Source organism: Chinchilla lanigera, unplaced genomic scaffold, assembly GCF_000276665.1.
Source record: "Chinchilla lanigera isolate Chin_1 unplaced genomic scaffold, ChiLan1.0 scaffold00081, whole genome shotgun sequence".
NCBI classification, from domain to species: Eukaryota; Metazoa; Chordata; class Mammalia; order Rodentia; family Chinchillidae; genus Chinchilla; species Chinchilla lanigera.
The window spans coordinates 878646-901301 of NW_004955482.1; the positions used below are offsets into that span (position 1 = coordinate 878646).

The 22656-nt window shown below is 54.6% G+C and overlaps 1 long non-coding RNA gene across 1 annotated transcript; it reads left to right on the plus strand.

Moving 5' to 3' along the window:
- The first annotated feature begins 9312 nt into the window (after positions 1 to 9312).
- LOC102028193 lies at positions 9313 to 21859 on the plus strand. Its single transcript, XR_263813.2, has 3 exons — positions 9313 to 9608; positions 19031 to 19246; positions 19334 to 21859. It is a non-coding gene; the product is annotated as an uncharacterized LOC102028193 (long non-coding RNA).
- The last annotated feature ends 797 nt before the right edge of the window (positions 21860 to 22656 follow it).

The window sequence follows — 22656 nt, forward strand, 5'->3', positions numbered from 1 at the left end:
ACTCACAGCAATCTTTCTGCCTCAACCTCCTGAGTGCTAGGATTACAGGTGTGTGCCACCATGACCAGCTGCAAAAATATTGTAACTTCTTTTAAAATTAGAAGACAAAATGAGCTCTTTGGTGCACAATACTGACCTACTCATGCTCATACCAGTCATGAGATATAATGCTGAATCTGGTTCCGTGAGGGAAGGAGCCCGTGAGCTGGAGGTGCTCGGGGCACACGAGGTCAAAGAAGGTGGCCAGGCACGGCTGGCAGAGGAGGGCAGACAGGATGGCGAGGGAGGGTCACTGGCAGAGGTGTGCTGTGTCCACAGGGCACAGCTGTGTGTGCTGCTGTGGGCAGCTGCACGAGGTCCTCAGAGCACAGATGGGGAGACTGGGCCCCCAGGGTTAACCCCCAGGCCCAGAGTCGCACAGCCTGTGAGTGGTAGCAGCTTTGAACCCGTGAGTTGGCTTCAGCTTGAGCTCGAATGCTGAGCAGTTTCCTATCCAAGGCCGGGTAGAGCCAGGTTCCTGCCAGCTGCCTCTGGGCCCTTCCCACAGCCTTGTGGAGGCCTGGGCAGCGCACCCCTTTCTGTGACCGAGAGCCCAGAGTGGTACACAGAGGCAGAGACAGAGGAGCTGAACAGTCTGTCCGGCCAGGACGCTGGGACCTCAGGCTCCTGAAGGGCTGTGGCCTCCTGGACCCCACTGCCTGGCAATGGGGGAGGTCAGGCTCCAGGGAGCTGAGTCCACGCTGCCCAGGCCTTGACCGCAGCTTCCTGTGGAGGAGCAGAGCTGCCATGACCAGAGGGTCTCGACCAAGGTTTGCAGAGGGGTCAGACGGAAGCCTGGGCATGGGATGGGCCTCTCACCAGGAGGCATCGAGGCCACAGGGGTACCCCTTACCTGGCCTGTGTGTGGGCCTGTGTGAGTGCGTGCGCATCTGGGCTGAGCTGACCCTGTCCCCCTCCCACCCCGAGGCCAGCAGACAGCTACAGGTGGATTTGGGGAGCGCTTTGTTCTCTCCCAGACGGTGGCTTTGCCCAGCGCAATGCCACAGCCCCTCAGCTGGCTGCTTCCACCCAGGCCTGCACCCCTGCACTCCCCACGCCCTGAACCGTAGCTCCTCCCTGGCCACACTGCAGAGCAGCAGGTCCGGCCTGCCCTGCGGTGACTGGGACAAGAGACCTAAGCTTCTGCTGTCTAGGCCACGCCCAGAGGCTGAGGCCCTGCCGACCTGGCCCAGCACCTTGAGGAGTGGACAGCCTGGTCCTGCAGACCTGGCCACAGCCGCCACAAGCCTCCCTTGGAGTCTGTGCTCCTCCGTGCTCTTCAGCACCTCACAGGCGGAGCCTTGGGGTCCAGCACCCTCACTGTGCCCTCTGGGGACTGCCAGGTACAGGCTGGGGCCTTGCGGGGGCAGGAAACGAGGGGCTGATTCGGGAGCCCAGGGTGAGCCCCTGTGGCCATGGTCTCAGTGAAGCAGTGAGGACAGAGCCTGGGCTTGGGCGAGGCCCCTCCAGCCGCTGTACCCACTGTCACCCTGCCGTGTGTCTTGACTCTGTCACCAAGGGAGAAGAGGAAGCCACCGAGAAAGGGACAGGACATGTGCACCGTGATGCCTCTCCTGTGCAGCCCTGGCAGGAGCTGCGAGCAGCAGCTGGGCAGAGCCTCGGGGCTGTGGGTCCAGAGGACGTGCAGGCGCCTCTGCTGGGTCTGGGTCCCAGGCTAGCCCAGCCCTTCTCTGCTGATACCTCAAGCATAGGAGCCTGGGAAATGTTTAATTTCCCTGAAGATGTGCTGGCTGACGTAGGCTCTCACATGGAGCCATGCCAGGGTTTTCTCTGTAGTTCTTACCACTTGGAACCCACAGACAGCTGTGTTTCCACCTGGGGGCCAGAGCTCCACCCGCAGCCCGCTCCCCCGCTGGCCCGCTCAGGACGACACCAGGCAGCCTCGGGAACCACCCTGCCTGGAGCGGCTACGGGACGGCCTCCTCTGACACACTGGGTAGCAGTCAGGCCTGGGCTCCTGTGTCCCTCAGATCCATCCCTGCAGATCCCTGGGATTAAATGTTTTCCCCCAAATCCATGTGCTAAAATCCTAACTCTCAGGCCAGAGTGTCAGGAGGGCAGGACCTTGGGGGCTCACCCAGCCTTGGGGGACACTCAGAGCATATCCAAACGGTAGTGGGGGCCTTTGGAAGTGACCTGGTCAGGTGAGCGCCCCATCAGCAGCCCCGGGGAGGTGCTACCCTGCCTTCCCTCTGCAAGGACTCGGTAAGAAGGTGCCATCTATGCACCAGAAAATGGCCCCTCTGGACACAGAATTGGCTACTGCCTGGACCTTGGACTCCTCAGCCTCAGCACTGTCAGAAATCAAGCTTCATGTTCTATCAACCACCAGCTCAAGGTTTAGTTAGAGCAGTCAGAATGCACCAAGTAGCTCTGAGGTACAAGGTGGTCTTCAGGGAACAGGGCCTGAGGGGCAGAGGGATGCAACCAGGACAGGATGGGAAGGGAAGGTCTGGAGGTGAGCGCGGGCCGGACAGGGGCAGGGGAGGGACCGCCAGGGTGCTGGGGCTGGGCTGGGTCCGGAGTGGGCATCGGTCACCAGCGCTGAGCTTGAGGTTCTGTTGGTGATGAAGGAAGCCGATAAGAAGGATAGTGTCCAACTGAGGAGAAAGACTCAAGCGGGAAACACAGCACCCTGTCTGCCCCGGCTCGGTGAGGGGGGGCAGGGAGGAGCTGCCAGGCTCCTTGAGCCCGCGGTGACGGTGATGGTGACAGGAGACCGGCCCAGGCTGAGGAGGCCTCCTTCTCCTCCTCGCACCGCCTCTCTAGCTCCTTGGGATTCCCCAGCCGAACAATGCAGTGTGACTATTTCACTGTTCATTGAGATTTTAAAAAATGTCAGACATCTCTGCCTGGACTTCTCGAGGCTCCTTTGGGTAGCGTCCTGCTCTCATTTCTGCTTTCATCTTCCTGCGGGTATCAGTGGGGCTCCCACTTCTCTTCTCCCTCCATGGGTTTTCTCCCCCATTGGTTGCTTTTGTCTGTCTTTTCTTTTCTGTTTGTTTTTTTGTTTTTTTGAGACTGGGTCTCACTATGTAGCCCAGGCCGGCCTCAAACTTGCTGTGATCCTCCTGCCTCAGCCTCCCGAGTGCTGGGGCCTGTGCCATCATGCCGGCGTGTCTGGTTCTCGTGTCCCGTGTTTTCCTCTCTGGTGGCCCGCAGCTTGCTGCTCACGGTGGACAGTCTGACTGGCGGCTCTGTGTGTCTTTGGCCCGTATGTGCTGTGTGTGCCGTGCCGTGGCTGGGACATTTTCCCGGAAGACACCTGGTGTTGGAGTCTGTGGTCGCTTGTCATGGCTATTAGATCCCTGGGCGGCTAGACCCCACCTTTAGTGCCCTATGCTGACAGCCAGCTCTGTGGCCCCCATCGGTCCCCAGCCCTCAGGGCACTGTCACCTCACCCTCCCCTGGTTTGCTTGCTTAGGATTTTTAGGATTTCCCCGGCACACCTCCTCTCCCTCTTGTTCTAAAGGCATCTGGAGAGCCGGGGGAGGGGGATGCTCCACCTCCTCCTGCCACCTGGTTCTTCAAGCCAGGACCACAGTCCCCGGGCACAGCGGGCTGTGGTATGCACAGGTCTCATGTATCTCCGTGTGGGGCATTTTCTCTCAGCATTCTCTGTGTGGATCGCTGGGGCCTTTTCTGACCCAGTAGGGATGGGGCTGCCTGAGCTCCTACATTCTAATGAGCTTTTGCTGACCTAGCACTGCTGACCTGAAGCCCACACTTCATTTTTAAAATTTTTTTGGTACCGGGAATCAGACTCAGGACCTTGCCCTTGCCAGGCAGGCACTGTGCCACTGAGCTATATCGCCAGCTCTGAAGCCCACACTTTAAACAGCATGGACCTAAGGGACTGGGCTTGGGCCCAGGAGGAGAGAGGGGCTGGCCCAGGGCTCAGGCGGCGGCCTGCGGTGTGGGTTCTGGGCAGAGCGGCCTTTTCCCAGCGCCTGGCTGGAGGCCCAGCTGCTCATGGCAGGAGCAATTTGCCTGCCTGGGCCTCCGGGTGCCAGCTCGCATGTCACTCTACGTTGGCCAGCGGAGGCCAGCTCACCGTGTGACCTGATGCCCTGGGGCCTTGGGCCTGGGGACAAGCGGGGGCAGGGCCATTCCCAGCCTCCCTCATGGTCAATACCTCCCAGGGCCATGGTCACACCCAGTGCCTGGGTCAGCACCATGCACTGAGAGCCCAGGTGCTGCTGACCCGCTGTGTGTTCGGTGTCCGTGGGGCCTCCGGAGACACATTCTGTGGAAGGGGGATGGGACATGCTGGGGTCCACATCCAAGGCCATGCTCGGGTCCCCAGTCCGTGCAGGCTGTCCTGTGTGCTGTGGTGTGAGTGGGCCGGACTCAGGCAGTTTCCAGGCCAGAGAAGTTGGATGACGTGTCAAGGGCTGATGGGGAGGCATCAGTGGGATTTCTGGGTTCCCTGAACCACTGGGACATTTGTCACAGGCTCCTGCCCCGTCCATGCCTGTGACGGGACTCGGGCCGTGTGACCTGCGCATGGACGCCTGTGCAGCCAGCCCTGGGTGCAGGTGAGCTGTTTCCCTGTGGGGATCCGCTGAGCCACAGTGGGGACTCGGGCAGGTGTGACCCTGCCCAAGGGCTGAATGGGGAGTGGGCATGGGGCTCAGGGAAGAACGCAGTCCGTGTGTGTGCTTGTCTGCAGGGGTACAAGCAATTAGGGTGTAGAGATGTAGACATTTAATTTCTGCTAACATAGCCATAGGCCCGCATCAAGGCACTAGCATGTCCATCCCCAAACGAGCAATTAGAGGGATTGCTTTTTGAGTGAAGTGCCTGGGGCAAAGCAATTTAATTAAAAATGTCATAACTCAAGGCCCAGGTGGGAGGCAGAGAGGGCAGCAGGGAGATGGGGATTGCGGGGACCGCGGGGAGGGGCTGCTCTGGGCACATGCTAGGGAGCAGCCTGACTGGCCACCATAGGACGAGGCTGTGTCCAGTGACAGATGACAGTGGCTTGGGTGGGGTGGTGGCCGTGCAGGTGGCGAGGGAGGCAGGTATGGGCCGTGTGCCCCAGAAGACCCGTCAGCATGTGATGTGAGGCTGCATGGCTGTGGGCCCCCATGCTAGGACACTTTGGGAGGACCAGGGTGTGGTGGCATAGACAGGGCTTCCTCGTGGGCCAAGCCGGAGAGAAAGTGAGTGAGGGCACCCTCAAAGGCTCGGCCCCAAGGGCACTGAACAAGGCTGAGGGCCCTGAGAAGAATTTTGTCTACACAGCGTGGTCAGCTGTGGGTGTGACATCCTCACTGGGAGGAAACCCAAGGGAGTTCAATGACAAAACACAAGAGAAGACCCATGTCAGGAGCAAGGGCTACGTCGCCCCAGCTGTCCTCTGCTGCTCAGGGTCCCTATAACCTTGTCTGGGAGGCAAAGCCCCCAGCCCCACAAGCCCCAGGACCACGGAGCTCGGGACCAGCCTCCTCCTCAGTGACGCAGGTGCAGGGAGACCAGAGCACCGCCAAGGCTGAGGCATCAGGAGGGCCCTGGTGGGGCTGCCTGTGGCGATGTCACCAAGCCCTGGATGTGGGGTCGTATGGAGGGTGCTTGGCACCTGGGAGTATGCTGGGTTCCCAGAGTGCCCAGGGCCTTAGGAGGAGCTGTTCTGAAGGAGGCTGAGCTGCCCCAGTGCGCCTGGGCTGGGAGGGGCTGGGTATTTGTTTTCTGTGTGGCCCACGGCACAGGGTGGAGTCAGAACTTTCAGGCTCTTGGAGACAGACCAAGTCCCGTCAACAGGGCGACAGCGTTGTCTTTCACGCCTCATCCACTCCAGGGGTGTCTTTCATGTTGCCATTGATTTAAAGCCACTGGGATTTAATGGCAGTATTAATGTAGTTTGTGATGGAGTTTTCTGAAGCTTCCTCAGGCTGAGCCGTTTCTGACTCCACAAGATCTCAGCTCCTCTCCTTCCGCCCCCTCGGGGTGAGCGATGCTGCTCACTCCAAGCTGAGAAGGACGCTGAACCCATCCTTTGTGAGCTCAGCTGCGGCTGCCCCTGCCCTAACCCCAGGGAAGGCAAATCAGGCTTCAGAGTCATCGAAATGAGATGCACTGACTTGCTCCAAAGGCTAAGGGAGTTTTTTCCCTAGCATGTCTCTCCGATCCTGGACTCTCTGATCCTGACCTTGTCTGCTGGCCTGAGGACACTTTCTGCATGAAGGATGAGAGCTGGGACCACAAGTGAAAGCCCTGGATTCCTCATGAGGCTGGCATGTGTTTCTGTTCAGCAAAACCCAAACACCAGGTGTCACACGGGACCCAGGACACCCTGCTTGGGTCGTCCTCTGATTCCTAACAGGGAAACTCCCAGAGGGAGCCACTTGTGTGAGCTGCCGTGGAACTTCTTACCTATGTAGCCACCACCAGCACCACCACCACCACCAAGACACCACAGAGAGGGTGTGTGGGGTGCAGAGGTCACATCCCAGCCCAGGCTTGACGGGCAGCATCGAGTTTCCCCAGAAGTGATGTGCACTCACAGAAATCAGACCAAGCCAGCGCAAGCTGAATGTAAAGCATTTGCTTAATTCTAGATGACACGAAATACAGTTGGAACTGTTTATTCCCTGGGTCGCTTAAACTGGCTGCTTGACTTCAACAAACGCCTCTAATGTGTTTTTATCTCGATCTCATTTGTCCATTGGATTCATCCCTATTAAATGCAAATAGAGCTGATGACAACACTCATACCATACAGGACTCAAGAGAAACAAAACCTTGAGTCCCAGCAGCCTTTTTAATTGGAACCAGCCCGTCTCAGCTATGAAACATTTGCAGAGTGCGAACTGAGGGTCTTTGGTTTCTCATTCATTTATTTTAATGCTCTTTACAGTGCACATGTGAGAACTAGGTTCTGGGTGTCTGGGTCCCCCCGCCCACTTTTGTCTTAGTAAGACGGAAGGGTCTGACCATGTGAGGAAGTGGAAAGGCTGGGCGAAGTGTCCCTCAGAGACTCCTGGCAGGTGGAAAAATAAACAAATATGAACCAAACAAGCTACAAGCATTGAGCCATGGAGAGAAATCGGAAGGTGTGGGAAATCCTAGGAGGCAGGGACCACAGCCTCGACCCCAGGACTGGTAGCTGCTGACTTGGTCACTTGCCTCATCACTGGGACAAAATACCCAACACTCACAGCTTTCAGGAGGAGAGGTTTGCCTCTGCTCACGTGTTAGAAGTTCCAGTCCTTGCTTGGTGGATGGCACAGTAGAAGGGTTTCAGGGGAGGGAAGCCCCTCACAGAATGATGGACAGGAAGCAGAAGAGAAGGGAGGAGTGAGAGGGAGATGTACCCTTCCAGGCCACGCCTGGTGACCCCCTCTTTGGGCCAGACGCCACCTCTGAGCGGGAAGTCAGCTACAAACCCTGCAACCTAATCACCTTCCAAGCACACCAGGCTCTGGAGGCTGCTTTAGATCTGAACCATAACACCACTCAAGATTGCAGTGTAATGGCGGCACTTCCTCCTCCACACCTAGATCTGTGGTCTACACACAAAGAAGGGAGGGCAATCCGGACAGCCCCAGGGATGAGGAAGGAAAGAATGACAGGGTGAAGGAGAGGGCACTCTGGAGGCCTGCACAGCCTCTGGAGACCTCCTCTGAGCCCAGGTGACCCTCAACACCGCTGCTGGGTGGCTGTGTGTGTGCGGTGGGCTCTGATGTGGCCACTGGACACATGTTGGACATGGGACCCCATGCCAGGCATGGGGGGGCACTTTTGCCCCAAGCAAGTGGACAGGGCAGAGATGTGGAACTCGTCTCATGTTTGTGTTTTCAGGATTCACAAAATACCTCCTTATCAGCCTGTTTGCCCACAACCTATTTAATATTCCATGAAGCCAGATTCTCGGAGCTGGAAGGAACCTCAGGGGACGGCTAATCTTACTTCAGCGGGCTCACGACATCTCTGAAAAGATGAAATAGAAATTCAAAACAACAAAGACCCAAGCGTGTGGGAGTAACCACCAGTGAGTGGGTGGACAAATCCATCACGTCCTTGCTCTCTGGCCCTCATCCCTGAGGGTCCCCAAGGTCACCTGGCCCAGGGTGGCACTCCAGGGCTGGATCTGGGCTCAGCCCCACCGGCTGCTTTGAGATGATAACTGGGAGTCCTTTACAAAGCCCATTTTGAAAAACTGGGATGGGAGGCTGGGCGTGGTGGCACACACCTGTAATCCTAGCACTTGAGAGGCTGAGGCAGGAGGATTGTTTCGAGTTCGAGGCCAGCCTGGGCTACAAAGTGAGTTCGAGGCCAGCCTGAACTGCATAGTGAGACCCTGTCTCAAAAAGATGAAAAAAAGAAAACCAAAAAACAAAAGAAAAAAAAAGCTGGGATGGGTGCAGGGGTCAACTCGGGTCACCTTGGAGTGTGGCGCCTCCGTCTGGGGTCTCCTGCGGCACAGACACCTCAGTCCCGTGGTGTGTGGGTGGGATCCAGCCAAGGGGAGGGGATAGGGGTTTGGAAGTGGTTCCTCCAGCTGAGAGCCACAGCGGGGGGCCAGACATCCTCGGAAAAGATGGAGAACTATCACAAGCATGCAAGATCTGAGAGGACAGACGAAACAGAACAGAAATAAACCTGGGGGATGAAGGTGATTTTGTTGCTGTTTTGTGCCCAGTTCTGAGGCTTAAGAAATCCTGCTGGGCAGGGAGGTGGGGACCCCCTAGCTCCTGGGCCTGGTTCTTCTAGAAATAATGGAATGGGGAGGCGTGGGGCGGGGAGGGGCTCCTTGGGGCAGGAGAGGGACCACGGGCTGGAATCGATGTGAGAGACCGGCTGACTCCATTGCAGAGCCGAGAGGCTCTTGGTACTTGGCCAGTGAGATTCTCCTGAGGCTTCACCGAATTTTACTCTGCAGAGAGAAACCTGTGCTCACTTTCATTTTGGGCAGACTGGCAAGTTTTTAAAGTCAAAGCAAATTCTGAAGACGGTGCCTTGTTCTCCTCTTAGATTTTTTTGTCCTTTGTTTTAAGGATGTGCACGCAACGTGCACGGGGCTGTTTCTCAGGATTCCACCTGCAGAGGCCATTGACGTCCGTCTCTGCCCGGGCAGTGCCTGGGGGAGTTAAACCGGGCTGCTCTGTGAGTCCGGTCAGGCTGGCCCTGCTGCAGCCTGGAGCTCTGTGTGTGGTTTCCCCGCTCTCACCTGTCGTTACTTAACCTGACTCTTTGTGTTCAGAGTTTAATTTTCTTTCCTGGGCAACAGGCTCTCTGGCCAAGGCAGAAGGTAATTATGCATGGTGCAGAGAGGTTCAGACACAGTGGGCCCTTGGGAAGATATTTTCCGCTTTGAATCTCACTGAAACCCACAGAGTGGGCTGTGCTAGCTTGGAGGAGGAAGAGAAGAAGGGGAGAAAGAAGAGGAGGAGGACAGAGGCGCAGGCGGCTCCTCCCTTGCCCTGGCCAGTCTGTGGTGTGCCTGGGTGGCTGGCCCTTTCTTGGAGCATTTGGGGTCCCAACAGGCTGTGCAGAATTCCAGGGTGGCCCGCAGGTTTCCACCTCCGGGTGTGAAGGCTCTTAAGGTGGGTGCGATTCGGGTCAGATGGCCGTCCTGTGGTCAGGCCACTCACTTGCGTATTTACTTTTGAAAAAGCAGAGGGAGTTTTCAGTGGCCACAAGGCTGCCACTGCCAGCTGTGCACTGGTGGAGAGGCGCCTTGTGCTGCATGCGACCAGAACGCCCCATAGCCCCAGTGATGGTTGTGGAGAAACGACAAGGAGAGAGAAAAGGTCCAGCCTCCCCTGAGCCGGACCAAACAGAGTCCTGCTCTGCCTGGCTGGACAGGAGTCACAGAGTGCCCATGGCCACCAGGAGGTGGGCACTGCCCATCCACAGTGTGTGTGTGGCTCCATGACAGCACCCTGACCCATCCTGGGGGCATGAGGAGAAGGTCAAGGGACATTATGGAACAGGAATGTGGCTGTGTGTTGCTCACTCTGCGGCCAGCTCCTGGCTGACAACCCCGAGGCTCAGCAGACAGAAATATCGAAGTACTTTTTTCACCTGTGAGTCACTCCCTGCCCCAAGTGTAGGGACTTGGTGGTCTATCAGGGGTCCTAGGAGAAAACAGTGAGGGGATTTAGAAAATAATGACAAGTGACAAAAACTGAGGTCAGGCAGAGGCCTCTTTGCCAGATGGGGAAGAGGAACGACCAACGACAGTAGTGGCATTTATTTATACTCGCAAAGTTAGTATTATGAGACACAATGTTGCCTAGCAACGAATGACTGAGATTGTCCATGTAGGATGCTTTTCTCGAGGCTGAGGTAGCTTGACAGCTTCAGGCACTGTGGCCTTGTCTTGCCTCCACACATATAACCAATTTCCAGCTCCAGCCGCTCCCAACACCCAACACCACCTCCCCTGGGGCTGAGGGGGCACAGATGGGCTTCTGCAGGGCAGCTGTGAGGACTGACGGGTGCTGCCCCACGGGGTGTGGGTCCAGGGTGGCAGCAGCTCCCAGGGTGAGTGAGTGAGGTGGTGCAGGGGACTGGAGATGGCAGTCACCAGGGCGTGGGCCTCAGGCCACCGTCTCCCCTGCACACTGACCGAATGGGGGAAGGCTGGTGGGATGGATGGGGGTGCCCAGGGCTGTGTGCAACTGGCCCCTTCCGTTGGAAATGCGCTGTGATGATCCACTTGCCAGTGTGGCCCTGTGCGGATAAGAATGGCTCACCCGACGTATGTCGTTTACACTTGGTATCGCCTATAGTCGTGGACACTGCTCTGAGCCTTCAGCGTGAGACGTGCAGCTGCAGGGAGCCTCACCACTGCCCGCAGACAGTTCTCCTGTCCTGAATGGGTTGGCTTGTGTGCTGGTTTTTATTTATTTTCTGCATTTGAATGAGTCACGAAAGGCTGCAAACTAGGAAATGCCACAGAAGAATCGGGATTTGCATCCTTTTTTTAAAAAATAGGAACCAAACAACCTAGTGTGCAGGCCTGGGGGTGGGGGTGGGCCGAGTCCTTGCCGCCCCTCTGGATAGCAAAGAGCTCTTCAGCATCACGTCACCATGGAAACCACATCCTGGTGGTCACCTCCCTTGGTGCCTGTGGCCCATGTGCAGCTGAGTCCTTGCTGCCCTTCCTCTCACCAGGGCTCTTCAGCATGCTGTTGCCATGGAAACCCATCCCACGTATGCCTCCCCGTCCTAAGGTCCATGTTCCAGGCACTGAAGGATGCTGTATCCAGTCTGGTCCAGTGGGATGGTGTCTGTGCCCTGGGTCCTCAGTAACCTTGAGTGTCACCTGGCTTGCTGCACTAACAGTGGGGCTCCGTCCAGTGAGGGCTGTCAGTGGAGGCTGATTTCCCTCCTAGGCCCCAAGGGCAGCAGAAAGCAGGGCCTGCGTTGGGACCTGTGTTGGGGGCTGCTGAGGTTGACAGCAATCTTTCTCTTCTAAAAGGGGATGCATTTAAAATCAGAAACGCTAATGGGAACCGAGGTACTTCATCAGGGAAGGAACACGTGGGCCCCAGGGGCAGGACAGCAGATTCTGCCACACTAGCCCTTGCTGCACTGCCGAGGGCAGTGAGAGTTCAGAGTGGCTGAGGTCACGTATGGGTTGGGGGCTGCTGGGACTCCGACCTGTTGTTTTGAGCCTGTTAGAGAACAGCTACTGAGCTGTCCCATGGGGCCTCAGTTGGATTGTCTGCTACTTATGGCCCAGGGTTATATTTCAGTTCTCTTGGCCTCCCTTGAAGATATCAGGATTGAGGCTTAAATGGAAATGATAAGGAATTGGAAATGTCATCCCCCCAAGATCACTGTCTCCATAATTTCAATGCAGTATTCCATTCCAATCCCAGCTCCCGGCTGAGTGACCTCCTTTGCCATTTTGGAGTCATTTCTCTTGAACTCCTGAGGTTTGCTGTGGCCATGGTCAATAAAGACATGGTGTAATTGTTGGATGCAGCAGCCACCCAGGCATTTCCCTGGGTGGGGACTCAGGAGCTGCCCCTCCTCCCCTGCTGCCTCACACACAGGCAGGGGAGCCTCTCTCCTTCCAGCTGCTTTTCTGTGTGATCATTGTTTTTTTTTTTGGTTTTTCTCCTGTACCGGGAACCGAACTCACGACCTTGCGCTTGCCAGGCAGGCGCTTTTGCCGCTGAGCTAAATCCCCAGCCCTGTGTGATCATTGTTATTGCTTGTATCTAGATGGCCCCAGAGCCTCACGCAGTCATAGGAGGAGCTTTTTCAGAGGTGCCGGATCTAGGGTGTGTGATTGATGCATGATGCAATACTAGGATCTAGGGCTGCTAGGATTAATGGTATGACCGCTGCCCACCCTAAGTAGCCTGGATAAGATACAAGGGACAGAGAGACCTGTGGTTGTTCCCTGACTTGCCTGCTTTTGCTGCCTTCTGCCCACCACGAACTGTTTTTCCTCTGCAGTGCCCCTCTGCCAACCACCCTGCCTTGGAGCCAGCTGATTATGGACTGAAATCTCTACAAATTGTGAGCTAAATAAACCTTTCCTCCCTTTACTTGGGGGTGTTGGATCCCCTGTGGCCACCAGCATCAGGGTCAACAGTGCCTGTGACTGAAGGAGCCCCAGGGCACAGGGTGAGCCTTGGTACTGGTCCAAGGCATCCTCACTTTACTTCCTCTCCACACTGAATTTCTTTGCTGTCTGAGGATGACCGTGTCAGAGGTGATGGGGAGGTATACAGTCTACTTACCTGTCAAGAGATTACCCCTCCCTGATTGGTGACTAATGTGTTTTCATAACACTTATGTATGTGAAATGCCCATTGCTTACAAGGTTGTGATCCTACTGAGAGAATTACAAAGGAGAGGCTCAATCTGCTTGGTGGGCAGAAGTGATATCAAAGAAGGATCCTTGCAAATGCCATTGACTTTATTTCAACCATTGCATCCATCTCATTCCACCCCTTCCACCTATCAGTCCATTATCTATACCATCCATCTATCCTTCATCCATCCACCCATCCATCATCCATCCATCAATCTGCCATCCACCCCATCCATCCATCTATCCATCCATCCACCCTTCATTCCATTCATCCATCCATCCATCCATCTGCCATCTTAGATACTTTTCTCATTGCTGAGGCAAAATACCCAACATTTAAAGTTAAAGGAGAAAAGGTTTATTTAGTTCAAAGTTTGTAGAGGTTTTAGTCTATAATCATCTGGCTCCAGGGCAGGGTGGCTTTTCAGAGAGCAGTTCATGTTGGCAGAAGGCAGAAAAAGCAACAAAGGAGGGAGATAAGATTCTTTCTGTCCCTTATATTGTATGCAGGCTACCTGCCCTAGGGTAGGTTTGGCACTCACACTCTTAATCCTAGCCAGAACTATGCCAAACCAATCAGTGGCCTGATTTACTAATCACACACCCTTAATCCTAGCATCATACACTCTAAATTCAGCCACCTCTGCAAAAGCCCTATCTAAGACTGCATGAGGCTTTGGGGGACATGTAGACACAAACCATGACATCTACCATCTTCCCCTCCCCCCATCCATTCACTCATCCATCTAACCATCCATCCATCCATCCATCCATCCATCCATCCATCCATCCACCCATCCACCCATCCACCCATCCATCCATCCACCCATCCACCCATCCACCCATCCATCCATCCATCCATCTATCCATCCATCCAACTTCTCCTCCCCATTCCATCCACCCCACTTGTCTTAGTGCACTTGTGCTGCCATAACAAAGATACCATAGTCTGGGCAGTTTAAATGCTGTACAGTTCTGGAGGCTGAGAAGTCCCAGGTCAAGGCGCTGGCAGATTTGTTGTGTGGTAAGGACTGCTTCCTGGTTCATAAATGGTGCTCTCCCTGTGTCCTCACATGGAGGGAAGGCTGAGGGAGCTGGGGTCTTTTGCACAAGGCCCAGATCCCATCCATGAGGGCTGCGCCTTCACGATCAACGGCCTCTCCTCCTGATACCACTGCCTTGGGGGTTAGGCCACTCATACTCGGTCCACAGCACCACTGTGTGATGTTTCCTGAGCCAGCTGGCACGACTGCACCCTCTCTCTCCTTTAATCTGTTTAGCAGGATGGATCTGCGTATGGACTTGCAGGTATTGAGCGAGTCTCACATCTCCTGAGCAGACTCCCTCAGCCACTGTGTATCAGAGCTGCTGAGCTCTGTTTGCCAACGTGTGACATGCTCTGCACTCGGGAGAGCTCTGGTTTTGTTTCCTTCGTGTGCTTCGTTTCTGTTACTCTGGTGCCAGGGCAGCACCAACCTCTTGAAATAATCTGGAGAGTGTTCCTCACCTTCTATTTCCTGGAGACACTTTTTAAAGTCAATGCCAATTTCTGTTTAGAGCTTTGGTAGAGTGCCCCTGTGGGCTTCCCTGGAAACTTTGGATTCAGCAATATTTAATTATAGATTGATTTCTTTAATAGTTGCAGAGATGATCAAATTATGTGGTTCATCCAGGGTGAGTTGTGGTAATTTGTGTTTTCCAGGTCTTGTCTGGGAGTGCAGATTGTTTACCAGCTTCCTTGCCCTTGGGGGTCTACAGGGTCTGTGATTTATCTCCTATTTTATTTCCAGTAGTAGCAAATTATTTCTCTTTTTTTTCAGTCTTGCAAGAATTTGCCAAATTCATTGATATTTTCAAAGATTCAATTGTTTTTGTCACAAACTCCATCTATATGAAACCATCCTGTTGAACATCAGAAATAAGTACTTTTTGTTTGGTTGGTTTTTTTTTTTTTTTTTTTTTTTTTTTTTTCTGGTACCAGGAATTGAACTCATGACCTTGCGCTTGCCAGGCAGGTGCTGTGCTGCTGAGCTAAATCCCCAGCCCCACAGGAATATGTACTTTTTATGTGCTACATATATCTGCCTAACGCCGGGTGAGACAAAGAACTGACTTCCTGTTTTATTGATTTTTTCTGTGTTTCTGCTTACAGTTTCGTAGCTGCCTACTTTTTATTTCCTTTCTTCTTTTTGCATGGGGTTTATTTTAATCTTTTTCTACTTTGTTTTTGGAAGCCACGAGGAGACTGAGGCACCCTTTGTCTTATGGGCGTGCAAAATAAAGGAGCCCCAAGACCCACCAATGACCAACTTTGAGGAGGTCACAGATGTGTCACTGACTGTCATGTGTGACTGTTCTTTCACTAGTGATCCATGGCCAACCCTCGCAGTGAATTTTACTTGTGGGTCAGTCACATTACCATGCCGTGGCCTATTAAACCTGAGCCATGGTGCTGGGAACTAGTGCTCATGAACTAAACCAATGCAGCTGAAATTAATGTACTATAGGATCATTCAAAGCAAAGAGGACCCATTTTTATTTATTTTTATTTCTTTGTTTTTTTTTGAGAGGGGGGTCTCACTATGTGGTCCAGGGTGGCCTTGAACTCACTGTGTAGCTCAAGCTGACTTCATGATGATCCTCCTGCCTCAGCTTCCTGAGTACTGACGTTACAGGTATGTGCCTCTGGGCCTAGCTAGGGCCTGTCTGTAAAATTGTGGCACCAACCTGAAGGTTGATGTAAGATAAAACACAGAAGTGTCCCACATACACTTCACATTCTACAAAATGTCACACCGTACCACAGCGTCACATGTAGAATATTGACATTGATGCGGTCCAGTGATTTTACTCAGATTCCCCAATTTTATTTATCTTTCCTAATATTGCATCTGTGTGTCTTAGCTGCTTTCTTGCTGCTGGCTCATAATACCCAACACTCACAAGTAAAAGTAAGTCAGGTTTATCTTCAGTTTCAGTTTGTAGAAGTTCCAGTCCACAATCAGCTGATTCCAAGGCAGGACAGCATGGCAGAGAGACATGACAGAGGAGAAAGAGGTCATGGCATGGTGATGGGAAGCAACCAGGGATCAAGGAAGGAGGAGGGAGACAGACCCCTGTAGGCCACACCCACAGCGGGCCACCTCCTCCCACCAGGCTCCACCTCCCAACATCATACCCAGATAAAACCCCATCAGTAGACGCATCCAGTGTCACACACCCACGATCCAGTCACCTCTCAGAAGCCCTACCTGTGGGCGCACGAGGCTTTGGAGGGACATCTAGATATAAGTCCTAACAGTGTGTGTCTTAATGACAGTCCAATCCTGCCACCTGTGTAGGTCTGTGTATCCTCTACCGCAGTCAAGCTGTGACCCTTCCTTTCACTGTTTTTTTTTTTTAAATAATCGCATCCACCTCCTTCTACCACCATGACCCCTACTGCTACCCCTAGCCCCCACTGTTCCATCCACCATTATCAGAAGAATTAAGTGGGGAAATAGATGCGTAAACCTCTGCACTGGCTTTCCCCCACCAGTATGATACCCTTGAGATTTGTCCACGGTTCTGCAAATGCTACCATTTACTCCTTTCCACCGCTGAGCAGTACCCCCAGCATGTGTGCACTGTGGCTGCTCTCCCTGCCACCTGCTGATGGACAGCTGGGGTGTCTCAAGTTTGGGATCTCAGGAGCAAGGCTGCTGTAAATGTTTGTGTCCATGTCTCTGTGAGATCAGAAATCTTCTTTACTGGGTGAGAAATGCCCAAGTGTCAGCAGTGAATTGTGTGGTTACCTCCTCTGCTCTCCTGAGGAGCTGCCAGACTGCTTTCCAGGTGGCTGTAACATGTCACCTTCCCAACGCTGACCCTTCTCCATGGGGTTCCCAGCCACCTGTACATCCTCTCCAGTGGGAATGTCTGTGCCTGTACTCAGCCCATTTCCAGGTGGCTTGTCAGTATTTTTACTGTTGAAGCTTGAGCATTTTCAATGCCTTCTGGCTGCGTGTGTGCTCCCCATCCCACGGCCCTTCTGAAGCCGCCCTTCCAGGCTGCTGCAAGGTGCAGAGGAAGGGCCCACCCTTCTGACACTGGCTTCGACCCCTGTGCCTGCTCACGCGTGGGGAGGCAGTGGTGGAGGCGTGGGGAAACGCTGACACCCGGGAGTGGGAAGCCGCTCCACGGACCGCAGGCTCTGCTCTGTGTCACATTCGGTGCCACACTGGAAATCATTTGTCATCCTGGTGGCGTTCTGTGGAAGGGCAGCAGGGCAGTGTCAAGTCACTGCAGAAAAGTGTGTCCTTTTCTTGTCTGGTGCCCAAGCTCTTATGCATCAGTTCCACATTTTCTTCGTTAGTGTCTTAGTCATTTTTTTGTTACTGGGACAAAAGACTCAATACCCACAATTTAAAAGAGGAAGGTTTGTTTAGCCTCACCGTTTCTAGGTTTCAGCCCATGATTGGCTTGTTCTGATGCAGAAATGTCATGGTGGAGGACAGCTGCTCTATCATGGTGGCCAGGAAGCAGAGAGAGACAGGAGGAGCCATGGAGGGAGAGGCACCCACAGTGACCGACGCCCACAGTGACTCAGCTCTCCTGAGCATGCCCACCTCCTAACAGCACACTCAGCAGGGAACGGACCAGTGATGAGTCTACCGATGAGCACAGGAGCCTCCAGATCCAATCTAGGTGCATTAGAACTTGGGGGGCATTGTACGTCTAAATCATAAGTTTCCACCCCTAGCTTTCAGAAGACTCACGTATATCTCTGTAAGAAATTTAGCTTAAGGTCAACCTGAACTGCATAGCAAGACCCTATTTCAAAAAGACAAAAAAACCCTGCATTTCATTCATCTCTTTGTGTCACCAAAGTTTCAACAGCCTCAGCATTGCTGAAAATCCCAAGTCCAAAGTCTCCTCTGAGAGTCAAGGCGAACTCTTAGATGTAAGCCCTTTAAAAATCAAAAGAAAGTTAAATGCTGCCAACATACAATGACACGGTAAATATTTGCATTCTAAAGCAAGGAATAGGGGGATAGAACGGAATGGGACCAAAGCAAGGCCAAAGTCCAGCGGGGCAAACTTTAAGCACCTGGGGCCAGTTTTGGCAAGATGTGAGGTGCAAAAGGCTTGGGCAGTCCTGCCCCAATTGCACTGCTAGTTGCAGCCCTCATGACTGGCCTCTTGGGGGTGGCCCTACTCACTGTCTGAGACCTTCCTCAGCAGAAGTTTTGTTCCTGCCTTTCTTGGAGTCTCCACTGTACTTTTGGTTTCACTCTCACGGCTTCATGCACTGCCCTTTCAGGGGTACACTTCCTGACCTCCTAGGCCTTCTTATGAAATCTGGGTAGAAGCCTCCTTCACCCCACAGTTGTTGCATTCTGCATGCGCATAAAACCAGAACCTTGTGGATTATGCCAAGGTCTGCTGCCAGCTGGAGCAGTAGCTGGGCCCCCTTGAGTCATAGCTGCAGAAGATTCTTAGTGCCTGATTGGCTGAGCACTGTGAAATGATTCCCAGGGAACCAGTGTGCTAGGTGGTCCTTCTGGAGCAGGATGCCCTGGCATGCTCCTCTCAAAACAAAGTCTTTCACTTTTGCAACCTAAACCTTTGAAAGGTGGGGCCTTGCTGACTCCTGAGATGTCCTCAAAGCATCTTTCCTAATGTCTGGATGGAAAGTACTTGGGTTCATGATAATGCCAGTCTTTCCAGCAACAAAGTACTCTTTGGATAAGACTTTACAGGACCCAAATTTTACAAGTGCTTCCTTTCTAGTCACCAGCAAAATTTTCTGAATTGTTTAGCCCTAGCAGGTTAGTAAACTCTGGGTGTGTCTGTGGATGATTGACCTGTGGGAGAAGACCCACCCTGAATGTGAGTGGCACTGACCAATAGGCTTGTAGCTTGGACACAATAAAAAGGGAAAGCAAGAGGAAGTCTTATCTGGGTTTGGTGGCGCATGCCTATAATCCCAGCACTTGGGAGGCTGAGGCAGAAGGATCACTGTGTGTTTGAGGCCAGCCTGGGCTACATAATGAGACCCTTTCTGAAAACAAAGAAACAAATAAACAAACCCCAAAGAAGGAAGTGTTTCCTTTTTTTGGAGGAGCTCTTGCTTTTGCCATTGCTTTTGGACATTGGTCTCCGGTTTGCTCAGCCTTCCAATGCACACTACATGGGTTTCCAACACAGACGCACTGGTGACTGCCGTGAGCTCCAGGCCCCCTGCCCTCGCCTGCTTCTGGTGCAGACCGCCATTTCAGATTCTTCATCTCTGAGTCGGCAGGTGCCACCGTGACTCTTCCGCTCCTGATCCTGCCAGCCACCTCCTAAGTCCCATGTATGAGCATATATGTATTTACATCGCATCTGTTCCTGCAGAGAATCCTGACTAATACACTCTAACAGGTAATGTTATTAGATGCACTAGGGGCCCTGAAGCCTGGCTCAGTGGGGATAAATCACGGAGAGCTTATCTTTCTGTCTGTATCAAAGCAGGTGCATCTGGGCATCAGCCTCCCGCTGTGCTCCAGCCCACTCCGGCCCCAGGAGCTGCAGACACAGATGGAGCAGCCTGGTGGTGAGCACCGGCAGGAGCAGTCTGGACTGAAGCTGCAAGTCCATCTCCCACTGCGAGCCAGATCTGAGCGTTAGTGTCGCCACACAGAGCAAGTCCTGTCCTCCTCCATTTCCTTCACCTCAGACCATCTGGCAGCACCAACCTGTGTGCCCACATCCAATCAAAATCCATTTGCCTCCACTGAGGGGAGGAGGGGAGGGGGCGGGGCAGAGAGGGGAGGAGAGCGGAGAGGACAAGACAGGACACGTTTACTGAGCCAGGCGCTTTACTTTAATTCCATTCGCACCCTGAATGGTGCACGCGGTGGGTCTCTGGAGCCCAGACCTCTTCTGCAGAGACTCCAGACACCATGCGTCTCAGTCTGGCTCTGCTGTTATAGCTGCACTCCCGAGATAGGGCTGATAAGCAGCGAGGCCCATTTGGCTCCGCCTGGGGGCTGAGTCCAAGACCGAGGGTCCCTTGAGGCTCCGGCATGTGCAGTGCCCGCCTGCTGCTGTGGAAGACCTGCAGGAGGCAAGGCTGGCCTCAGCCCAGTCATGGACAGCTGGCATCATGGGTGCCTGAGGTGGGCATCCTGCCCCGCCCCTTCCCCCGGCCCTCCCCCAGCCCATGCTCTTGGGGACCCAGTCACTCCAAGGTACACCCTGGAACCTCTGCCCTCCTGGGTTACCTGGGCCCTCAGCCCCCTCCCCCAGGCCTTGGCCCCGGTCCCCAGGGCTTCGTGGGCCTGGTACCGCCAGAAGTCAGCGTCTCCAGCTGGCGGTCCCGCCATCCAGAGGCGGAGTGTACGCTCATTAAGCTGTGGGTGGGTGATGAGCTCTCACTGCTCACGAGGCTTCTCCGGGTCTTTAACATTCAACTGTTGTTTGTGGAGGCTGAGACGCAGCACCTGGTGCACCCTGAAAGAGCTCGCAGAAGAGGGTGGGAGCAGAGATGGCAGAGCATGGTCCAGCCAGGGCGACTGGATTGTGACCACCAGGCCGAGGCAGTCAACTCCTGCCCCACCGGCCTGCCTCCCCAACCCCTCCGAGCCCAAGGCACATGCTGTTCTTCAGTGATAGTCAGATAATCCAGCGACACGCGGGATTCTCCACTCTTCCGCAAAGACTCAGGGCCTTCGCAGCCTCAGCTCTCGGGTCTGCAGCGGAGCTGCTCTGAGGGTGAGAGCCCTCTCCAGGTGCCCGAGATCTCCACAGGTGCCTGTGGGGTGCAGAGCAGACCCGTGGAGGGGGAAACAACCCCCCACAGCGAATGGTCCAAGGCTGTCTCCTCGTCTGGTCAGGAGACCCTTGATTTCTTCCCTCCCGACTGTCCTGGGCCCAGCATGCTGCTCCTGGATGGCTCCCCTCCAGTGTCCCCAGGCCCGCGTGCCCCTCCAGACCTCCCCTACTGCTGCGGGCCTTCCTGCTGGGCCCAGCCCTTCCCTGCTCCCACAGTAGAATGAGCCTGCGAGTACCCTCATCAGGGGCAGGTCTGGCCCTCGCTCTCCTGTGCTGTGAGCCTTCCCCTCTTGGTGGCCCACAAGCTGGCATGGACAGTGCTGTCCTGTTCCTCTGTCCCCTCTACCCTTGTCCTGGCCCCAGGGCCTTTGCACCTGTGTTCCTCTGCCAGGAGCCCCGTCCCCTCTCCCTCCTGCTCTCTCTAGGGCTCCTGAGTTCCTGGGCTGGGTGGGATCACCGGGCTGTGTCCTGCTCCATGGAGCACCTGAATCCTCAGTGTCCCCGGGGCCTGCTTGTCTTCCCGCTGTGCGGCCAGATCCCTGTGCCTTTGTGTGCTGGGCACTGTGGGGCTTGTGGCACACAGCAGGTGCTTAGCAGACATCTGCAGAACGAAGAGGGAAGCTCTGAACCACTAGTCCTGTGGACCAGAGAGCAGAGGTGTGGACGGGAGGGCCCCCCGCTGTGATCCTGCAGGACCCAGTCCAGGCCTGAAGAGGCCAGAGCCACGGCAGCTGCTCGTGGGACAGGAGGACCTCCGCTCCCCTCAGGGTCACTGTCCATCACCCGCACATACGGGCCGCTGCTGTTCTCAGCTCGTGCCAGGAAGTGGACAGCTAGGCTCCCACCACGTGATTTGCGAGAGTCCCACATTTATCACACAGCTGCTCAGCTGCTCATTTGCAGGGCCTGGAAGACAGTCTCCAAAGTGGGTCATCTGATCGGTGAGACTGCTACCGCCTATCGGGAAGCAGCTGTCCGTCAAGATAAACGCCTGTCACACCAAAGCGTGGAGAAGCAGACTGGGCCAGTCGGTGCTCCCACACCCGAGGGAGTGTGGAGAGTGACTGTGATGTGGGTGCCAGCCCAGCTCTTGTCCTTTTAGTAGACCCTCGGGGCAGCATAATCGATGGTGTCTCCGGCACAGCCACTGCAGTGTGGGCTGTCACGGAAGGCCCCCTCCACCCCCGTGTTTCCTTGCTAATATTAATTTCTTTCTCTCTCTCTCTTTTTTTTTTTTTTTTTGTTTTGGTACTGGTAATCAAACTCTGGACCTTGTGCTTACCAGCCAGGCGCTTGTGCCACTGAGCTATATCCCCGGCCTTTCCTTGCTAATAGAAATGTAGTTGTGACGTGCAAATACGTCAGTGTAGGCCTGTGAGCCTGGCCTGTCATCTGCTCCTGTTGGCATGGTTTTGGGGTCTGGGGGTACAGGTAAGATCCTGCCCACAGGAGAGGAAGTGGGGGGCATAGAGCTAAGAGCCTTCAGAAGGCGGGAGGGAAGCGTGGCCCAGCACGTCTGTGACCCCAACAGACCACAGCAGGGACGCTCACTGCCCAACGGGAAGGGGAACACCTGGGACATCAAGGTGTCCCTCCCCGGGAGGACAGCGTGGGAGGTCAGAGGACCTGGGCTGGGAGCTACGTCAGGAGGCAGAGTCTTTGGTCTGTGTTATTAAGGCAGTATTTCCCCACTCGGGCCTTTAAGAGACAGACATTGAGAGAGAAGAGAGCAAGGGGTCATAACTCACTGTGTTGATCATAAACTCTGGCCAGACTTAGTTGGAGCTATAAAGAGTTTAATAAACTACAAAGGAGACTTTTCTGGCAGTGGAGAGGCTGCAGCTCCGGGAAGTGGCCCTGGGGACTGGCCAGGTAGGGTGCGGATGCAGCCTGCTTTGTCGGCGGGCAGCAGGCGTTTAGAGCAATGGCGGAGCTGTGTGCCAGGCAGCCAGAGGCCCACTGAGATCCCGGGAAGCTGGGTGGCGTGTCTGGCTGAGGCTTTAGGAGCCAGAGAGCCG